Source organism: Acartia tonsa, chromosome 13 (assembly GCF_053477335.1).
Source record: "Acartia tonsa isolate MP-2025a chromosome 13, ASM5347733v1, whole genome shotgun sequence".
Taxonomy (NCBI): Eukaryota; Metazoa; Arthropoda; class Copepoda; order Calanoida; family Acartiidae; genus Acartia; species Acartia tonsa.
In genome coordinates this window covers 28,735,941-28,743,613 of record NC_137272.1, presented here as the reverse complement: position 1 = coordinate 28,743,613, position 7,673 = coordinate 28,735,941, and positions in this window count along the sequence as shown.

Here is a 7,673-nt window from a genome sequence, read left to right as displayed (position 1 = left end):
AAGAAGAACCATATCGGCTTAGCGGTTAGCGAGATCCTTCGGTACATACAGACATCCTGTTGATAAGATGTTAAGACTCTAGGGGGCTTGGTGTCGCTTCGGGTACTAGGTAACCAGATCTCTCTCCACGCATCTTAAAACATACTCCGCTTATGAATGCAGTGTAAAGCGTCCAATCGCCCATCAGACAACCAACTCTCTGAGATGCACGACCTTTGTCTGAGAAGTCCCAACTGTGCATGGTAACGAGTTGCGCCTGTTTTGGGCCAAGGCATCCCCCCCCCCTCTAACTATTTACATCGCGCATCTGACATAGTAACAGTGGGAACCATTTTTAACGTCTTTAGTTATGACGCGGTGTCGGACTGAGATTCGAACCTATCACCTTCCCGACGACGAGCGGATGCGCTACGTGTTGAGCCACGGTCGCGGGTCATAGACATCCTGTTACTTTATCATAAGGATGTTACTTTTAAATAATCTTTGTATGTATTTAATCTTGTTACATAACTCACAATCCAAAATAAGACATCAACCAGGGATCTTAAGGGATAAGACAATGGAAGACAAATTACCATGTATTCAAATAAATAAAATAAAACTTAGGGTACCAGTATAATAATATACGGTCCAATGTCCCCTTCCTCCCTGACGTAGACATAACTTTTTACTTCCAAAATTTAGTATGAGTCACATTTCATGAAATTGTTACCATTATTTACTTTTCAAACAAGGATGACACATGCGTTAAAGCATAAAAATAAAACATCTTTCGTCAAATTGTATTAATGCCAGGGATCTAAAGGGTTAAGACCATGGTCGATAAATTGATATGCCTCCCCAATGATTATAAACAAAATTATCCCAATGTAGATTACAATTTGTGGTTGAAACATTTGAACACTAAACTTAATAAACCAACCAATCAAAATTCAGTAAAAGTCCTCAAAGTTATTCAGCCAACGCATAAGAAAACATGATTGTAAAACTTTGGAGACAAATGTAATAAACAGCCTATTGTCCCCTTTTTCTCTCTGAGACTTGACACTATTCCAAATTGACCTGGGATTAAAAGACAACAGACTTTATTGTAATGGACCGATTAAGTTCTGCTTTTTTTGGGGGGGGGGGAACTAGTGGCTACTTGAGGTAGGGTTAAAAGTTTAACCCCCGCATCTCTCCACCCCCAAACTTTCAATTTCAAAATAGCCACAAAAAAATCACCCAAAAACATTTCAAAAAAATTCCCTGAAAAGTAAAATCAATTCATGTCACTATTTACCGAGATCTTTAGCTTTAGACAAAAAAAGCCTTTACTTTATATTATAGGATATAGCTACTTTGCTTTAATTACAAAACTATAGACTATTTTCTTCAGAGTTGGGATGCCTCCTCTTCCCAATAAAAAAGTATTAAAAATCAAGGAGAATGCTTTTTATAACATAAGAAATGAGTTTGTGGGTTTGCCAGCAAATTTTGAAGAACACGAATTGCGCGTTGAAAAGTAACCATAAAAGGTACAGAATAGTTATCTGTATTGAACCCTTAAAAAAATGCTACTTGGAACGTCCTTGATATATATTTTAAGTAGCTAAGCATTCTAAATGTCCGTTCGTCTGTCCGTCTCTTCAAGAAATCGTTAGGGGGAAGCATGAGTTTCTTGTGGGCTATTCTAAATAGGCGGCTGGATTTTTAGTAAATATTCTGTGAAAAAATCATATCTGGAATGGTCATATAAAACCTAAGCTTTTTTTATCTAAAGAAGTTGTATCAACTTTTTCACTTTTTATTTAAGATAGCTAGCCGGCTCTTTTAGTAAGTAGTAGATGTAAAATTTTTCATAGAATTCAGATATGCAATCGGTTTTTTTGTAGACCTCTTATTTTTGAAGTAATTTAAGTTTTTAAAAAAAATAATTAAGTCGGTTTTAAGGTACTAAAACGCAACAAAATAAAAGAAGAAAATGGCCAGTATGAACAAAAATAGTAAGATCTTTAATTTGACACCTTACTTTTAAAATTCTGTTAAGTAATTATTGAAAAAATCTATTTTGTTAACCTCGGATTAATCAAAACTTTGAAATTAAAAATATCCTCTCACAGGCATAAAAAGTATGTGTTCATATATACTTTTAGAATGAGAAAAATAATACGAATCCAGTCTAAGCAAAATTGAAAAACTTTTATAAAACTAAAATAAAAAATATAAGTTAATTTTAAGTATCATAATTTTCGGCTTTAAAGGGTTAGCTTGAATAAAACCTGAACAAAACCTTAACAAAAGACAATGCAATGTAGCAGATATTTTTTAAACACAAGAAACAATAATGAATTTTTAACTGTATTTTATAAACAGACTGATGCATATTTGTTCATAATTTTTCATTCTTTACATGTTCTGTAATATCACTATATTTATTGTAGTATCTATTGTATATATTGTATGAACGTTCTCCTTTTTTTTGGCAATTCTATTGGTTAACTTTATAGGTTAAGCTTCGCAATTCGTCAATTTTTGCGATTTGTGATTGGCTAGTTTAGTAGTTACAATTCTTAAAATAAACTTTTTATTTTTTTTATTTTTTATTACAATTTTTTAAAAACTTTTTCAATTTCGCTTAGAATGGATTCGTAATATTTTTCTGATTCTAAAGGTATATATGAACCCATATTTTTTATGTCTGTTTGATAAAATATTTAGGTTTAAAGTTTTTATTAAACCGAGATTTAAAAAATTGATTTTTTCAATAATTACTCAACAGAATTTTAAAAGTAAGGTGTCAAATTAAAGATCTTACTATTTTTGTTCATACTGGCCATTTTCTTCTTTTATTTTGTTGCGTTTTAGTACCTTAAAACCGACTTAATTATTTTTTTTTTAAACTTAAATTACTTCAAAAATAAGAGGTCTACAAAAAAACCGATTGCATTGTAATGGACCGATTAAGTTCTGCTTTTTTTTGGGGGGGGGGAACTAGTGGCTACTTGAGGTAGGGTTAAAAGTTTAACCCCCGCATCTCTCCACCCCCAAACTTTCAATTTCAAAATAGCCACAAAAAAATCACCCAAAAACATTTCAAAAAAATTCCCTGAAAAGTAAAATCAATTCATGTCACTATTTACCGAGATCTTTAGCTTTAGACAAAAAAAGCCTTTACTTTATATTATAGGATATAGCTACTTTGCTTTAATTACAAAACTATAGACTATTTTCTTCAGAGTTGGGATGCCTCCTCTTCCCAATAAAAAAGTATTAAAAATCAAGGAGAATGCTTTTTATAACATAAGAAATGAGTTTGTGGGTTTGCCAGCAAATTTTGAAGAACACGAATTGCGCGTTGAAAAGTAACCATAAAAGGTACAGAATAGTTATCTGTATTGAACCCTTAAAAAAATGCTACTTGGAACGTCCTTGATATATATTTTAAGTAGCTAAGCATTCTAAATGTCCGTTCGTCTGTCCGTCTCTTCAAGAAATCGTTAGGGGGAAGCATGAGTTTCTTGTGGGCTATTCTAAATAGGCGGCTGGATTTTTAGTAAATATTCTGTGAAAAAATCATATCTGGAATGGTCATATAAAACCTAAGCTTTTTTTATCTAAAGAAGTTGTATCAACTTTTTCACTTTTTATTTAAGATAGCTAGCCGGCTCTTTTAGTAAGTAGTAGATGTAAAATTTTTCATAGAATTCAGATATGCAATCGGTTTTTTTGTAGACCTCTTATTTTTGAAGTAATTTAAGTTTTTAAAAAAAATAATTAAGTCGGTTTTAAGGTACTAAAACGCAACAAAATAAAAGAAGAAAATGGCCAGTATGAACAAAAATAGTAAGATCTTTAATTTGACACCTTACTTTTAAAATTCTGTTAAGTAATTATTGAAAAAATCTATTTTGTTAACCTCGGATTAATCAAAACTTTGAAATTAAAAATATCCTCTCACAGGCATAAAAAGTATGTGTTCATATATACTTTTAGAATGAGAAAAATAATACGAATCCAGTCTAAGCAAAATTGAAAAACTTTTATAAAACTAAAATAAAAAATATAAGTTAATTTTAAGTATCATAATTTTCGGCTTTAAAGGGTTAGCTTGAATAAAACCTGAACAAAACCTTAACAAAAGACAATGCAATGTAGCAGATATTTTTTAAACACAAGAAACAATAATGAATTTTTAACTGTATTTTATAAACAGACTGATGCATATTTGTTCATAATTTTTCATTCTTTACATGTTCTGTAATATCACTATATTTATTGTAGTATCTATTGTATATATTGTATGAACGTTCTCCTTTTTTTTGGCAATTCTATTGGTTAACTTTATAGGTTAAGCTTCGCAATTCGTCAATTTTTGCGATTTGTGATTGGCTAGTTTAGTAGTTACAATTCTTAAAATAAACTTTTTATTTTTTTTATTTTTTATTACAATTTTTTAAAAACTTTTTCAATTTCGCTTAGAATGGATTCGTAATATTTTTCTGATTCTAAAGGTATATATGAACCCATATTTTTTATGTCTGTTTGATAAAATATTTAGGTTTAAAGTTTTTATTAAACCGAGATTTAAAAAATTGATTTTTTCAATAATTACTCAACAGAATTTTAAAAGTAAGGTGTCAAATTAAAGATCTTACTATTTTTGTTCATACTGGCCATTTTCTTCTTTTATTTTGTTGCGTTTTAGTACCTTAAAACCGACTTAATTATTTTTTTTTTAAACTTAAATTACTTCAAAAATAAGAGGTCTACAAAAAAACCGATTGCATTGTAATGGACCGATTAAGTTCTGCTTTTTTTTGGGGGGGGGGAACTAGTGGCTACTTGAGGTAGGGTTAAAAGTTTAACCCCCGCATCTCTCCACCCCCAAACTTTCAATTTCAAAATAGCCACAAAAAAATCACCCAAAAACATTTCAAAAAAATTCCCTGAAAAGTAAAATCAATTCATGTCACTATTTACCGAGATCTTTAGCTTTAGACAAAAAAAGCCTTTACTTTATATTATAGGATATAGCTACTTTGCTTTAATTACAAAACTATAGACTATTTTCTTCAGAGTTGGGATGCCTCCTCTTCCCAATAAAAAAGTATTAAAAATCAAGGAGAATGCTTTTTATAACATAAGAAATGAGTTTGTGGGTTTGCCAGCAAATTTTGAAGAACACGAATTGCGCGTTGAAAAGTAACCATAAAAGGTACAGAATAGTTATCTGTATTGAACCCTTAAAAAAATGCTACTTGGAACGTCCTTGATATATATTTTAAGTAGCTAAGCATTCTAAATGTCCGTTCGTCTGTCCGTCTCTTCAAGAAATCGTTAGGGGGAAGCATGAGTTTCTTGTGGGCTATTCTAAATAGGCGGCTGGATTTTTAGTAAATATTCTGTGAAAAAATCATATCTGGAATGGTCATATAAAACCTAAGCTTTTTTTATCTAAAGAAGTTGTATCAACTTTTTCACTTTTTATTTAAGATAGCTAGCCGGCTCTTTTAGTAAGTAGTAGATGTAAAATTTTTCATAGAATTCAGATATGCAATCGGTTTTTTTGTAGACCTCTTATTTTTGAAGTAATTTAAGTTTTTAAAAAAAATAATTAAGTCGGTTTTAAGGTACTAAAACGCAACAAAATAAAAGAAGAAAATGGCCAGTATGAACAAAAATAGTAAGATCTTTAATTTGACACCTTACTTTTAAAATTCTGTTAAGTAATTATTGAAAAAATCTATTTTGTTAACCTCGGATTAATCAAAACTTTGAAATTAAAAATATCCTCTCACAGGCATAAAAAGTATGTGTTCATATATACTTTTAGAATGAGAAAAATAATACGAATCCAGTCTAAGCAAAATTGAAAAACTTTTATAAAACTAAAATAAAAAATATAAGTTAATTTTAAGTATCATAATTTTCGGCTTTAAAGGGTTAGCTTGAATAAAACCTGAACAAAACCTTAACAAAAGACAATGCAATGTAGCAGATATTTTTTAAACACAAGAAACAATAATGAATTTTTAACTGTATTTTATAAACAGACTGATGCATATTTGTTCATAATTTTTCATTCTTTACATGTTCTGTAATATCACTATATTTATTGTAGTATCTATTGTATATATTGTATGAACGTTCTCCTTTTTTTTGGCAATTCTATTGGTTAACTTTATAGGTTAAGCTTCGCAATTCGTCAATTTTTGCGATTTGTGATTGGCTAGTTTAGTAGTTACAATTCTTAAAATAAACTTTTTATTTTTTTTATTTTTTATTACAATTTTTTAAAAACTTTTTCAATTTCGCTTAGAATGGATTCGTAATATTTTTCTGATTCTAAAGGTATATATGAACCCATATTTTTTATGTCTGTTTGATAAAATATTTAGGTTTAAAGTTTTTATTAAACCGAGATTTAAAAAATTGATTTTTTCAATAATTACTCAACAGAATTTTAAAAGTAAGGTGTCAAATTAAAGATCTTACTATTTTTGTTCATACTGGCCATTTTCTTCTTTTATTTTGTTGCGTTTTAGTACCTTAAAACCGACTTAATTATTTTTTTTTTAAACTTAAATTACTTCAAAAATAAGAGGTCTACAAAAAAAAACGATTGCATATCTGAATTCTATGAAAAATTTTACATCTACTACTAACTAAAAGAGCCGGCTAGCTATCTTAAATAAAAAGTGAAAAAGTTGATACACCTTCTTTAGAAAACCCATTTTTAACATTTTGGAAGAAAAACGACGAAAAATTTACTTATAGAAAATCAAAAGTTCAGATATATTGTTATAACAAAATTTAAAGGTAGTGCATCTGTAATACTTTTATTTACGTTGTGGAAAACGTATGAATGGATGAACGAACATCCAGCTATAATTTGTTATAGAGTAACTGCTCATCTAAAGATGAGTCATATAGGATTGAATAAGCATCTATTATACATTTAAAACTACAAATAATAGACAAAATAATTTAAAATAAGCATTTCTTTCCAGAGAGAGAGAGGGGACAATGGGCTGTTTATTACACTAGTCCCCAAAGTTTTATAGTAAAGTTTTCTTTTTCGTTAGCTTTTAACATCTTTGGGGACTTTAACTGAATTTTGATTGGTTTGTATATTAAGTTAAGTTTTTAAACGTTTAAAGCACTACTTTTATTCTACAGAAGGAGTAATTTTGAGTTTCATCATTGTGGATGTATATCAATTTATCGACTATTGTATTGTCCCTTTAGATCCCTGATTTTTTCATATATTTTTTAACAACAATGTAGTTTATTTTTAAAGACATAAGCAATAAAATTTAACATTTTCTTCAAAATTTCTGTTTGCTTTTTCTCATTTTCTGATTTGTTGGTTTAAAAACTTTGGGATTAGCTTGGCTTTGTGCAAAATAGCAAACAATTAAACATTTTCACCAATAATTTTAAACCACAGAGGGTGTAATCCAAAGTAAATATTTAACAAACCATAAATTAAATTTCGCAAGGTCTTACTAATGACTTTAAGATGTCACTACAACAGGGACGTCCAAGAGAGAGATAAAGTGGTAATTAGCCACCCCCAAACTTTTTATTTTTATTTTTACAACCTGCACCCCCCCCCCCAAAAAAAAAAAAAATAAAAAACATGTGGGGGGGCTAAGCTTTATAAACACACTCTGTGTGTGAAACCGTTC